This window comes from Zingiber officinale, chromosome 1A (genome assembly GCF_018446385.1).
Source record: "Zingiber officinale cultivar Zhangliang chromosome 1A, Zo_v1.1, whole genome shotgun sequence".
Lineage (NCBI taxonomy): Eukaryota > Viridiplantae > Streptophyta > Magnoliopsida > Zingiberales > Zingiberaceae > Zingiber > Zingiber officinale.
In genome coordinates this window covers 105,934,774-105,949,679 of record NC_055987.1, presented here as the reverse complement: position 1 = coordinate 105,949,679, position 14,906 = coordinate 105,934,774, and positions in this window count along the sequence as shown.

Sequence of the window (14,906 nt, the reverse complement as noted above, 5' to 3'; positions counted from 1 at the left end):
ATTTCAGTCCTCTCCGTTCCCTCTCATTAGGGCTTCCGATTTGGAGTCTTAGGCAACAGAGACGAAGGTTTCCTCGTTAGGGCTTCCGAAATAAGGTTTGGTAACTTGAACTTTCTTACACAGGGTTTAGGTTGCAAGTGTTTGAGATATACCGTATGTTTTCTTTCCTTTGATTTCTTTGCAACGCCCGAAAATTCTCAAAACTATTTTAGGAATATTCTATGATTTTTCTGGAATTATTAGATATTTTTCTGGAATTTTTGGAGTATCGGAAGTAGCAAAAATAAGTAGAAAAGTAAAATGGTTTAAGCGGGAATCGAACCCGGGACCTCTCGGGTCCGCTAAACCTTTAGTTAGCCTTAGTAACCGGTGAACCCAGCAGGGCCGTGCTGAAAGAGAAGGGAAACATTTATATTTATATTTGAGTTGGCCCTAGTTACCCACTTAATATAAATTAAAAACTTAAGTTGGTTTGGGTTATTTTTAGTTTGGTTCGGCAACATCTCTTTCTCAAAAACCCTCACCGCCGAACACCCTCTCCTTCTCCTCTTCCTTCTCTCTGCGCCCAAACAAGCCAAAGCCAACCCTAGGGCCCTAAGAGCACCTTCCGGCAGCGATTCCAACACAAGAACGTTCCCCTCCGCGAGAAGAACGCGTTGGAGCGAGGAGATTATCGAAAGGATCGTCTCCACCGGAATTCTAGCGAATAGAGTTGTAAGAAAATTAGCGTACGAGGTAAGAAACCCCTCACCTGCAGTATAAGTAGCTCTCGCGTGTTTTCTTTTATGTATTAGATTAGTTTTATTGAATTTTGTCAGCATATAGTGTGTATTTTAACTCTTCTCACAGATTTAGGGATTAGTGAGCATCTCTAGATGGGCCGAGCACGTGTATCCTCTGTAGATAGGGGTTTAGACGCTGCTGGGTGCCTAGAGGTAGTCTCCTTGATTGAGAGGAGAGTTAGAGAGCGCCAAATGCTTGACAAAATGCCTAGCACAGCCTTATGATACAGTGGGCATTTAGTTAAATGCCATAGAACATGTTAATTAGCCTGATCAGTTTTTATTTCAGCTTTTATGAGACTAGATGTCTAAATGGGTGGGCTCCCACAGTCGCCTCTAAGTTCAGACAACCTAGTTCTAGGTTCAGACAACCTAGTTCAGCAAAATAAGTATATAGCATTCAGTATTTTACTTTTCAGTGGCACTGTACTGGATTAGATATCCATTGGGTTGGGCTCCCATAGTCGTCCCTAGGTTTAGCTAACCTAGTAAACCCTACTAGATTCAGAACTTGCAATCCCGGGTCTAGTTAGGGATGCGCGCACAGCAAGTACAGTTGTCAGGGCCCATCAGCAGCATGTTTAGTATTTTTACTTACTATATGTATATGGTTTTCAACCTTTCACAAATTAGTTCGTGAATTCAGTACAGTCCTAGCAGTAGCTCAGTATTAGCTTAGCTCAGTTTTTAGTATCAGCTTAGTTCTTCATTGATACCATGTGATTGATATCATGTTCAGCTTTAGATATGCCATGATTGTATGCTTATATGCCATGCCATGTTTAGTTTATTCAGTATACTTAGCATATCCTTTCAAACAGCATGATTTAAAATCATATTTGCATCGTATGCATGTTTTAGTGAGGTAGATGGTTTCTTACTAAGCTTTTTAGCTTATAGATACTATTTTCCTTATACTGCAGATACAGGTAAAAGGAAAATGGAGGCTGGAGGTCAATGCAGATCAAGATGTGTGTGGAAGGAACTGGAATAAAGATCCTAGGGATCTAGTTTTATTTTATTATGCATTAGAACGTGTTCAGTATGCATTAGTACTTATAGCAAGCGTTATCTTATGTTTCTGTTAGTTAGCAAGAGAACAGTTTAAAACCTTGTTAGTTTTGGTTTCCATATGTTTACATGCCATGAATTAGTATTCTATGCCTTAATCATGTTTAGTATGTTAGCCATTACCTAGTAGAATGTTTCTCTTAGCTTTTATAGTGTTGTGTAATGACCTTGGCACGCATCAGTGCTGATATCAGGGGCCTGATACGAAATAAGAAACCCCTGATCAGTCAGCAGACCGATCAGGGAGTCTCTGATCGGTCGGTAGACCGATCAGGGACCTGGTTTCTGCGAACAGAAGCTTTCTGTTCGTTCCCTGATCGATCAGGAGCTGGGTCGCGAAAAAAAAATGGCTCACTGATCGGTTAGCAGACCGATCAGTAAGCCACTGATCAGGGACCAGCTGGATCGGTCGGCAGATCGATCCAGCAACGTACAGGATTGCAGCGTAGTTTATGGATCGGTCGGTTGAACGATCCGGAGTTTCCTACCGTGCCAGTATCTGTAGATCGGTCTGTGGATCGATCCGAAGTTTATTATCAGTTGTAAACACCTCCCCTAGCATGTGTACAACTCCTAGGTACACCCAGAATACTAAGTTAAACTTTACAGCATTTAGTTCAGTAAAATTTTAAATTAGTCAGTTTTCATTCCGCATTAATAGCCCAACACAGCATAATGTAGTGATCGGCTTCGCAGCCTTGCTAGTAGGAGGCGGGTCATTACAGAGTGGTATTAGAGCAGTGTTCCATACTTCCTACACACACATCAGCATTGAACCTGCAACTTCCAAGTAAGAATACCTCTACTTTATTTATGCTTTCTGTTTCCTTGTTATAGTTCATGTTTATAGATAAACTGCTGCATGATAGTATGTGATAGTATATAACATGATAACGATAGTTATACAATTATGATTGTAATAATTATTCACGTTCTGTCCTCTATGTCTTTAGAAATGGCACGAGGACGGCCAGCTAGAAGGGCACTAGCTACTGAGCACCAGCAAGAGGCAGGCAGTTCAGTGCCTCCTCCTGACATTACAGCATTAGTGGCTCAGTTACAGCAGCAGCTAGCTGAACAGCGACAGGAAATAGCCACCTTAAAGGCTAATCACTGCCACCCCCGAACCGAACTTAGCGACTCCAGTCGTTAGAGGTTCCACCAGTCCAACCTACAGTACCAGTAGCCCCAGCAGCAAGGGCAAGGAGAAAAGCCTATCTGATCCAGTGGCAGAAAGTCAAGCCAGAGAACTTCTCAGGCACTAGTGAACCATGGGATGCACAAGCCTGGTTCAAAACACTGGGAGCACGATGGAGCTTCTGGACTGGCTCCTTCTGCCTGGCAGGAGACGCACGCATGTGGTGGGAAAGAATCAGAACGAAGCGCCCAGTGAACCAGATGTCATGGGCTGACTTCGAGAAAGAATTCTTCGAGGAGTTCTTTCACATACGGGTTACAAACCGCTACTACGACGAGTTCACTGAGTTTCGTCAGGGCAACCTATCAGTTGAGGAAGCCGTGAAGAACTAGTCAGCACAGAGAAGGAACGAATCCGGTTGATGCTCAAGATGCTGAGGCCAGAGATAGCAGTGAACGTGGCTGGTGGCATACATAGGCCACAAACCACAGAGGAGTTAGTGAGCAGTGCCTTGACCACAGAGCATTACCAGAACAACATAAAGCAGCAGAAGCAAGTCTCCTCAGAGTCCAAAGGCCAAGGAAACTCTCACACTCAGAAACAGCAAGGCCACAGCTCTAACTGGAAAGGGAACTCCAATCAGGGAGTGACCCAAAAGGAGGACCATCTAGCAAGCGACCCAGTTTTCCAAAGTGTGCTACTTGTGGGAAATTCCACCCAGGGGTTTGTCGCAAGGGCACACGAGGATGCTTTGAATGTGGACAAGAAGGGCACATGGCCAAGTAGTGCCCGAACAAGACCGGTCTTCCTCAGCCACAGCAGATTCAATATGCAGGCCAGCCAGCTAGAAGGTCCACTTATCAGCCAGGGCAGATTAGAAGCTCCTCCAGCTATGGCGAATGCGAGGATCTACTCACTCACCAGAGAGGACGTAGCCAATGCCTCGACAGTTGTCACAGGTCAGATTAACATTTTACAGCATAGTGCTACTGTTATATTTGATACTGGGGCAACTCATTCATATATAGCCAGGAGGTTCTCTGAAAAATTAGAAATACCCTCAGAGGTACTCAGTGGTCAGTTTTTGATGGCACTACCTTCAGGAGAGATGATGACATCCACGCACTGGCTCAGAGCAGTGCCGGTCATTATAGCAGACAGAGAGCTCTTTTGTGATCTGATAGTGCTAGAGATGACCGACTATGACGTTATCTTTGGAATGGACTTTCTGATCAGATATGGTGCTACCATAGAGTGCCATAAACAGAAAGTCATCTTCCAACCTGAAGCGGCAGTGCAATTTGAATACAGCGGAGAACCAAAGAGAAAGGCCAAGAAGTTTCTCTCAGCTATGAAAGCACAGAAGCTACTGGATTCAAGATGTACAGGATTCCTAGCACACATAGTCAACGCCAGCCAGGACAAGAACCAACAGCTAGCAGAGGTTCGAGTCGTATGTGACTACCCAGCAGTCTTCCCTGAAGAGTTACCAGGCTTGGAGATTGACTTTGAGATAGAGCTCATTCCGGTACAAATCCTATCTCCAAAGCGCCTTATCGCATGACTCCAGCAGAATCAAGGAACTTCAGGAGCAACTACAGGAGTTGCTTATGCCCGAGTCACTCACCATGGGGAGCGCCTGTATTGTTCGTGAAGAAGAAGGATGGAAGCATGTGACTGTGCATAGACTACAGATCACTGAACCAAGTCACGATCAAGAGCAGGTATCCCCTTCCCAGAATCGATGACCTCTTCGACCAGCTGAAGGGAGCAGCAGTGTTCTCTAAGATAGATCTCGGATCAGGTTATCATCAGGTGAAGGTTAAGAATTAGATACGGACACTACGAGTTCGTAGTCATGCCCTTTGGCGTGACCAATGCTCCAGCTACATTCATGGATCTCATGAACAGAGTATTCGGGAGTATTTAGATAAGTTTGTTATTGTGTTTATCGATGACATTCTTATCTACTCAGAACTCAGGAAGAACACTCGAGCACCTGACACTTCAGCAGAACCAACTATACGCCAAGTTCACGAAATGTGAATTTTGGCTAGATCAGTGTCCTTCCCGGGTCACATCATCTCAAAGGATGGTATTATGGTAGATCCCAACAAGATAGAAGCGTAAGTAATTGGAAGAGACCTAAGAACGCCAAAGAAATCAGAAGCTTTGGGATTAGCAGGATATTACAGAAAGTTTGTAGACGACTTCTCCAGATAGCCTCCCACCGACTCTTACCGAAAGAGCAGAAATTTGGTGTGGGCGGAGTGTGTGAGCTAAAAGGAGATTGACCAGTGCTCCCAGACAACACCAGCAACTTTGACATCTATAGTGATGCCTCTAAGTTGGGACTAGGAGCAAGACTGATGCAAAACGGCAAGGTGATCGCCTATGCCTCCAGACAACTCAAGGATTATGAGAAGAATTACCCTACTCATGACCTTGAGCTTGCAACAATAGTGTTCGCTCTCAAAATTTGGAGACATTACTTATATGGAGCTCAGTGCAGAGTGTATACAGATCATCGGAGTCTCAAGTACTTCTTCACTCGAAGGATCCGAACATGCGACAAATGGCTTGAGCTGGTCAAAGACTACGATATAAACATCCTCTACCATCCAGGGAAAGCCAATAAGGTAGCCGACGCACATAGCAGAAAATCCAGTTCTACCTTATTATCTTTTACAGCCATGTCACCGCCCCTACAGAAGGATCGAACTCATCGTTGGACAGCTCTCTACTATGACCTTAGAGTCTACCTTGCTTGGTGATATTCAGTCAACTCAGGAGCAGGACCCTGAAATTCAGAAAATCAAGCAAGGGCTAGCAGAATCAGAAAGTAGAGAATTCAGAGTGTCCGATAGCGGGGTGTTGTATTTTGGTGACAGACTCTGTGTTCCAGATCAGGAGGAGCTACAGAGACAGATTTTAGATGAGGCTCACAAGACTCCCTATGCGATGCATCCAGGTTCCACAAAAATGTATCAAGACCTGAAGACCCATTTTTGGTGGCCCGGGATGAAGCGAGACATCGCCAGATATGTTAGCATCTGCCTCACCTGTCAGAGGGTCAAGGCAGAACATCAGCGACCAGGAGGAGTTCTACAGCCTATACAGATTCAAGAATGGAAGTGGGAGGATATCTCTATGGATTTCATAGTGGGACTGCCCAGAACCACGAATGGTTTTGACGCCATCTGGGTATTAGTCGACAGGTTGACTAAATCATCCCACTTCTTAGCTATTAAGATATCCTACTCCATGGAGAAGCTAGCTCAGTTGTATCTCCTGGAGATCGTCAGACTACATGGAGCGCCACGAACCATCATTTCAGACAGAGACAACAGATTCACATCACACTTCTGGGAGTGTGTACAGTCAGCGTTGGGCACTAAGTTAAAGTTCAGCACAGCATTCCATCCTCAGACAAATGGTCAGACGGAGCGAGTAAATCAGGTACTCGAAGATATGTTTCGAGCGTGTGCCCTAGACTTCAGGGGAAGTTGGTGCAAATATCTGAGCTTAGCAGAATTTGCATACAACAACAGCTATCAGGCCACTATCAGCATGGCACCTTACGAGGCTCTCTATGGGCGGAGGTGTAGATCTCCAATCTGCTGGTATGAGAGTGGTGAACAGAAAGAACTAGAACTAGATACCACAGCAGCTATACAACAGATCCGCCAGAGGATAGAGATAGCTCAGTGCCGCCAAAAAGCTATGCTGACCCTTAGAATTTTCGGTTGGGGATTCAGTGTTCCTCAGAGTAGCTCCCATGAAGGGAGTGATGCATTTTGGGAAGAAGGGCAAACTAAGTCCCAGATATGTGGGACCATACCTTATCAGCAGGAGAGTTGGCAAAGTAGCATATGAGCTAGAGCTACCTCAGGAGATGTCAGCTATTCATAATGTATTTCATGTCTCTATACTGAAGAAGCATACCCCAGATGCCACCCAGGTGATTGAGCCCCAGTCGGTACAAGTTCGCGAAGACCTCAGCTATGACAGTCGGCCTATTCAGATAATAGACCGAGCAGTTAAGAAATTGCGGAACAAGGAAGTACCATTAGTCAAAGTCATTTGTCACAGTCACACAGCAAAAGAGGCAACTTGGGAGACAGAAGTACCCAGAATTATTCTAAGTTCGAGGATGAACTTTTTATAAGGTATGGGGGATTTTAACGCCCGAAAATTCTCAAAACTATTTTAGTAATATTCTATGATTTTTCTGGAATTATTAGATATTTTTCTGGAATTTTTGGAGTATTGGAAGTAGCAAAAATAAGTAGAAAAGTAAAATGGTTTAAGCGGGAATCGAACCCGGGACCTCTCGGGTCCGCTAAACCTTTAGTTAGCCTTAGTAACCGGTGAACCCAGCAGTGCCGTGCTGAAAGAGAAGGGAAACATTTATATTTATATTTGAGTTGGGCCTAGTTACCCACTTAATATAAATTAAAAACTTAAGTTGGTTTGGGTTATTTTTAGTTTGGTTTGGCAACATCTCTTTCTCAAAAACCCTCACCGCCGAACACCCTCTCCTTCTCCTCTTCCTTCTCTCGGCGCCCAAACAAGCCAAAGCCAACCCTAGGGTTCCCTCCCTAGGGCCCTAAGAGCACCTTCCGGCAGCGATTCCAACACAAGAACGTTCCCCTCCACGAGAAGAATGCGTTGGAGCGAGGAGATTATCGAAAGGATCGTCTCCACCGGAATTCTAGCGAATAGAGTTGTAAGAAAATTAGCGTACGAGGTAAGAAACCCCTCACCTGCAGTATAAGTAGCTCTCGCGTGTTTTCTTTTATGCATTAGATTAGTTTTATTGAATTTTGTCAGCATATAGTGTGTATTTTAACTCTTCTCACAGATTTAGGGATTAGTGAGCATCTCTAGATGGGCCGAGCACGTGTATCCTCTGTAGATAGGGGTTTAGACGTTGTAGGGTGCCTAGAGGTAGTCTCCCTGATCGAGAGGAGAGTTAGAGAGCGCCAAATGCTCGACAAAATGCCTAGCACAGCCTTATGATACAGTGGGCATTTAGTTAAATGCCATAGAACATGTTAATTAGCTTGATCAGTTTTTATTTCATCTTTTATGAGACTAGATGTCCAAATGGGTGGGCTCCCACAGTCGCCTCTAGGTTCAGACAACCTAGTTCTAGGTTCAGATAACCTAGATTCAACAAATTAGTATTAGCGATTTCAGTATTTTACTTTTCAGTGGCACTGTACTGGATTAGATATCCATTGGGTTGGGCTCCCATAGTCGTCCCTAGGTTTAGCTAACCTAGTAAACCCTACAAGATTCGGAACTTGCAATCCCGGGTCTAGTTAGGGGTTGCCAGGGCCCATCAGCAGCATGTTTAGTATTTTTACTTACTATATGTATATGATTTTCAACCTTTCACAAATTAGTTCGTGAATTCAGTACAGTCCTAGCAGTAGCTCAGTATTAGCTTAGCTCAGTTTTTAGTATCAGCTTAGTTCTTCATTGATACCATGTGATTGATATCATGTTCAGCTTTAGATATGCTATGATTGTATGCTTATATGCCATGCCATGTTTAGTTTATTCAGTATACTTAGCATATCCTTTCAAACAGCATGATTTAAAATCATATTTGCATCGTATGCATGTTTTAGTAAGGTAGATGGTTTCTTACTAAGCTTTTTAACTTATAGATACTATTTTCCTTATACTGCAGATACAGGTAAAAGGAAAATGGACTAGCAGTGGAGGCTGGAGGTTAATGCAGATCAAGATGTGTGTGGAAGGAACTGGAATAAAGATCCTAGGGATCTAGTTTTATTTTATTATGCATTAGAACGTGTTCAGTATGCATTAGTACTTATAGCAAGCGTTATCTTATGTTTCTGTTAGTTAGCAAGAGAAAAGTTTAAAACCTTGTTAGTTTTGGTTTCCATATGTTTACATGCCATGAATTAGTATTCTATGCCTTAATCATGTTTAGTATGTTAGCCATTACCTAGTAGAATGTTTCTCTTAGCTTTTATAGTGTTGTGTAATGACCTTGGCACGCATCAGTGCTGATATCAGGGGCCTGATACGAAATCAGAAACCCCTGATGGGTCAGCAGACCGATCAGGGAGTCTCTGATCGGTCGGTAGACCGATCAGGGACCTGGTTTCTGCGAACAGAAGCTTTCTGTTCGTTCCCTGATCGATCCGTGGATCGATCAGGAGCTGGGTCGCGAAAAAAATAAAAAAATGGCTCACTGATCGATCGGCACACCGATCAGTAAGCCACTGATCGGTCTCATTGACCGATCAGGGACCAGCTGGATCGGTTGGCAGACCGATCCAGCAGCGTACAGGATTGCAGCGTAGTTTATGGATCGGTCGGTTGAACGATCCAGAGTTTCCTACCGTGCCAGTATCAGTAGATCGGTCTGTGGATCGATCCGAAGTTTATTATCAGTTTTAAACACCTCCCCTAGCATGTGTACAACTCCTAGGTACACCCAGAACACTAAGTTAAACTTTACAGTATTTAGTTCAATAAAATTTTAAATTAGCCAGTTTTCATTCCGCATTAATAGTCCAGCACAGCATAATGTAGTGATCGGCTTCGTAGCCTAGCTAGTAAGAGGCGGGTCGTTACATTCTTTTTCTTATTCTTCTTCTTTTTCTCCTCCTTTATTTTGCAAAATCATGTTTTAGATGGTCTCCAATTTGTTGTAGGTTTGGTGCTATTCTTCCAACAAAGACAAGTGTTTGGAAATTTTTTTTGCTTTTTTTTTTCAGTCTCTATATTTACGAGGTCATTACCTAAAAATACGCATGCTTTCAAGTTAGAGTAAGACATGTGTTGTACTCTTACTCCTTCAAGTTGTCCCTCAAAATCTCAGTTCCACATGTATTAATTTTTCTTTAAAAAAAATACTTGCCTCCTAATGCAAGCAAGCATAGCACCAGTTGAATTTAAATATCAACTATAGAAGATGGATTGTTTTCCCATGAGATAGCAAAAACTAATGTAACTAATGTGTGTTTTTGTTTCCTTGTTCAGACAATTTGCTTAGCAACCATCAACATTCATATACAAATCAATATTGCTAGAACACTCACCTTTATAATTTCTATTTTGTCCTTGCTCTCTCGGTGACCACTACACTCCTATTCAAATCTTGATGATGAATGCCTCCTTTCTTTATATAAATGTGATCAGATACTTTATCTTTGTCCTCTTAAAATGGATTGAAATAAAACAGAGATGCATCCAATTTCTATCTAATGCCTTGTGTTGTATACTTGATCCACACTAGGTATAATTTGATAAAGAGTGATTACATCTCTCTATTATTTGCTACTCTCTTTGGCATAAGATAGCTTAGCATTTTCTCCACTAGGTAGATGATGATAATAACTTTTAAATACAACATTCACTAATAGTTATAGTAAATTCTCACCATCCTAACATAATTTGTCTTTGTGCTACCTGTTTCATCCACTATGAAGATCCCAAATACAGCATTTCAGAATCAGACAATCTCAACTATGCTATCACTTATTGAGATTAAATGTGTAACTGCTTCATCCAGCACAAATACAACAATTTAATTTAACAATTTCTAACTATGATACCACTTAAGATAAATAATTTAATAAAATTCAAAGTAAATCTTTGGCTAAAAAAAATATGAGAGTAAAAATACAATAAAACTAAATAAAATTACTATTCACACTTTCTATAGTTACATCTCAAACCTTTCCTAACTCCTCAGGATGACAAAAAAAGTTCTAATAAAAAAACTTGTGTAAGCTCTCTGAAAATGTATCACACAACTTGTACAAATGCAACCCAGCATATCTCCTACATTCTGAAATGCTCCATCCATGAACAATTTATAACCACCATAAATTTCAAGAAATTTGGTTACAATTGGATTAAACGAACTCAAAACTGCTTCCATCACAAATTTCAACAATCACAACAGCATGATTATGAAAAACTAACTTTAAAATCAGAAATTAGAGGGGTTTTCTTTTACTACTATCAGGCTGAATGGTCTCCGACACTGGATTGCTGACAACCCAATAGATTCAATCTATTTAAGAGCGTTCATATGTCAAATGATTGAGTGTGCATGTTCGAAAAAAGACAAGTGTTTGGAAATTCAACTGGTGCCATGCTTTCGTTCTTTATATATCCACATATTGTACAAAATACGCATTATTTTTCTCAATGATGAGTAGAAAATATTGATAGCTATTAGAATGAGTATAAAATATGGAACTATGCTCGATATGAATTTGACTACCTTTTTGCAGTCTTACTCTAATGTTTGCTTAACATATATGTAGTATCTTCAGGTTTTGATCAAAGAACACATTGAGCTAGCGGTAAATAATTTTAGCACGATAATTCTGAAGAAGTTTCTTGGGATTCTGTTGTACTATAATGGATAAATCCTGGATTTACTTAGATAGGAGGTCCAAAGAGTATGAGGAGGGTGTGGAACAATTCATTAGACGTTGTTTGCAGAATCCACATATCGACCCCAATTTAATTCATTGTCCTTGTTGCAAATGTATGAATCTTAAAAAGGGAGCGGTTATGTGGATTCGGGAGCATCTTTACTTCAATGGTTTCAGTAAAAATTATTTGAATTGGATTTGGCATGGTGAGGCTGCGGAGAAGGATAGATTAAATTCGAGTGTCAACCAAGAGACAACTGATAATTGTCATGATGATTTTGAAACTGTTAATTTGTGTGAGGCAGCGTATGATAACCATACAGAAAATCCAGAAGCATTTATGAAGTTTTTGAAGGAAGCAGAGAAGCCACTGTATAAGGGATGCAAACGTTACACAAAGTTGAGTGTGTAACACCCATAGGGTCCTTAGCAAAATTCTAGAATATTCTATCATGAATAAAGAAAAATATATATGCTTTAGTTGAATTTTTGCTCCTAGCCGAACACATAAATAAATAAAATAGAAATAAAAATACATAAGGTCTAGGACTTGAACTCTAGATCTCTCATTAGATACCTGAATAAGATAACCACTAGACCAAGAGAAATTATTGTTGGGAAAGAGAAGGAAACCATAATTAAATGTAAGAAGAAAAGGCTCTTCTCTTAGAAGGAGAAGTGAGAGTTGTCTTCTCCCTCTCTAATGAAGAGATGCTCTAGAATATTCCTTTCTTACTCACCAAGAAGGGATGTATCTAGACTTTTCTTAATTATCAAGAGAGTAAAAGAAAGGAGGAAGAAAAATATATTTTTCCTTCCTCCTCTCATGATGAATAAAAGGAAGAAATTAAAATGAGTTGGCATTTTTCTCATTCACTCTCTTACTCCTTCCTCCTTCACCGTGCCCCCTTCTTCACCCATTCCTTCTTCTTACCGAGACCAAGGAGTAAGGAAGCTTCCCCTCTCTAGGAAGGATCCACAACAAAAGGTTTAATCTCTAAGGAAAACAAGCGCAAGGATGTGAGTATCCCCTCACTGCAGTACAAGTAGCTTCGGTTTTTAGAATGTTTTTCTCTTTCGAAACTCTAAAACTTTTCTTGAAAGAAGATGGTCAAGATAAAGAATAGGTAGTCACTTAGGGTTAACAAGTGATAAGAGATGCTTCATGTTATAAAAAAAAAAAAAAGAAAGAAATTTAGAACTTGTTGCATGATTCGGCCAAGGATGGAAGAAAGGATCTAGAACAAGTTTTTCTTTGATCACATGCTTAAATTTATACTCTATGATATATGAATTTCATATGTTGTTAGTTTAGTCTTCATTCTTCATGTTGTGAAGAAAAAAAAGAGAAACCTATCTATATGGTTCGGCCAAATTGATTATAAGGCCTTAGGTCAAGAATTTTAGTTAGAAACCATACTAGTTGTACCTCTTTGTGATGTATGAATTTTTACATGTTTATAACAAAGGTTTTTATGCTTCATATGGAATGAAATGGTAGTAAACCCTACTGATATGGTTGGCCAAATTGAATAAATGGGTTAGGGTTTAAGTTTTTGAACTCAAATATGCTTAGAACATGAAGTACAATACCTTGTAAGCACTTAGATTAAATGGGCTTGTTATAAGTTTAAGTTTTATGCTTCTTATGGAATAAAATGATATGGAACTCTACTGATATGATTCGGCCAAATGAAAATAAAAGGGTTAGGGTTAGAGTTTTGAACTCAAATAGGCTTATTCATGAAGGATGGTTCCTTGTAAGTACTTGTACAATATTCTATAGGTACTTAGATTAAATGTGCATGCTACATGTTTAAGTTTTATGCTTCCTAAGGGATAAAAAGACATGAAACCCTACTGATATGTTTCGGCCAAATGAAAATAAAAGGGTTAGGGTTAGAGTTTTGAACTCAAATAGGCTTATTCATGAAGTATGGTTCCTTGTAGGTACTTGTACTATGCTCTATAGGAACTTAGATTAAATGTGCATGTTACATGTTTAAGTCTTATGCTTCTTATGGAGTAGAATGATATGAAATCCTACTGATATGTTTAGGCCAAATTGAAATAAATGGGTTAGAGTTAGAGTTTTGAACTCAAACATGCTTATTCATGAAGTATAATGCCTTGTATGTGCTTAGATCAAGTTTACATGCTATGTGGATAAGTTTTATGCTTCATATGAAACCAAATGATATAAGAACCCTAATGATATGTTTTGTCCAAATTGAGATAAATGGGTTAAGGTTAGAGTTTTGAACTCAAACATGCTTATTCATGAAGTATAATGCCTTGTATGTGCTTAGATCAAGTTAACATGCTATGTGGATAAGTTTTATGCTTCATATGGAACCAAATGATATAAGAACCCTACTGATATGTTTTGTCGAAATTGAGATAAATGGGTTAAGGTTAGAGTTTTGAACTCAAACATGCTTATTCATGAAGTATATTGCCTTGTATGTGCTTAGATCAAGTTTACATGCTATGTGGATAAGTTTTATGCTTCATATGGAACCAAATGATATAAGAACCCTACTGATATGTTTTGTCCAAATTGAGATAAATGGGTTAAGGTTAGAGTTTTGAACTCAAACATGCTTATTCATGAAGTATATTACCTTGTATGTGCTTAGATTAAGTTTTACATATTATGTGGGTAAGTTCTATGCTTAATATGGAATGAAATGAGGATGAAACCTACTGATATGGTTTGGCCAAGATGGATAAATTGGGTTAGGAAAGAGTTTAAACCTAACCAAACATGCTTAGGCATTTTTCATGATATGTAGTCTTTGATATATAAGTGGAGTAAGCTTTCATGCTTAATGATATGTTGCATTTCTATGTCTTTTGATAAGATGTGCCATGTTTATGATATGACATGATAGACTTATGACATGATATGCCATGTTAATGATATGATATGCTAGACTCATGATATGATATGCCATGTTCATGATATGTATGCTAAGTTCATGAGATGATATGCCATGTTTGATGATATGAAAATGACATGTTATGCTTTATGTTATGATAAGAACATGTTATGTTTCATAATGCATGTATGAATGGCTTATGTAAGAAGAAAAGCCTAAAGAGTTGCTTCCCTTAAGCTGGGACCAAGAGCACTCTTCATGTTATGGAAAAGAGTTGCTTCCCTTAAGTTGGGATCAAGAGCACTCTTCATGCTATGGTAAAGAGATGCTTCCCTTAAGTTGGGATCAAGAGCTCTCTTAATGATATGACAAGAATTATGACATGTATGATATGATGAGATATGATATGCATGATATTTTACTTTGTATGGCTTGTACCAAGGGTGGGATCCATAAGCGCCCCGGGGTCGACGGACTATGAACAGACCTCGTTAAGGGATGGGCTCCTCAGTACGCCCCTAGGTCGACGGACTATGAACGGACCTAGATCCCTAGTAGGTTCGGGGCTAGCTACCCTGTCCTAGGGATTGCGCGCATT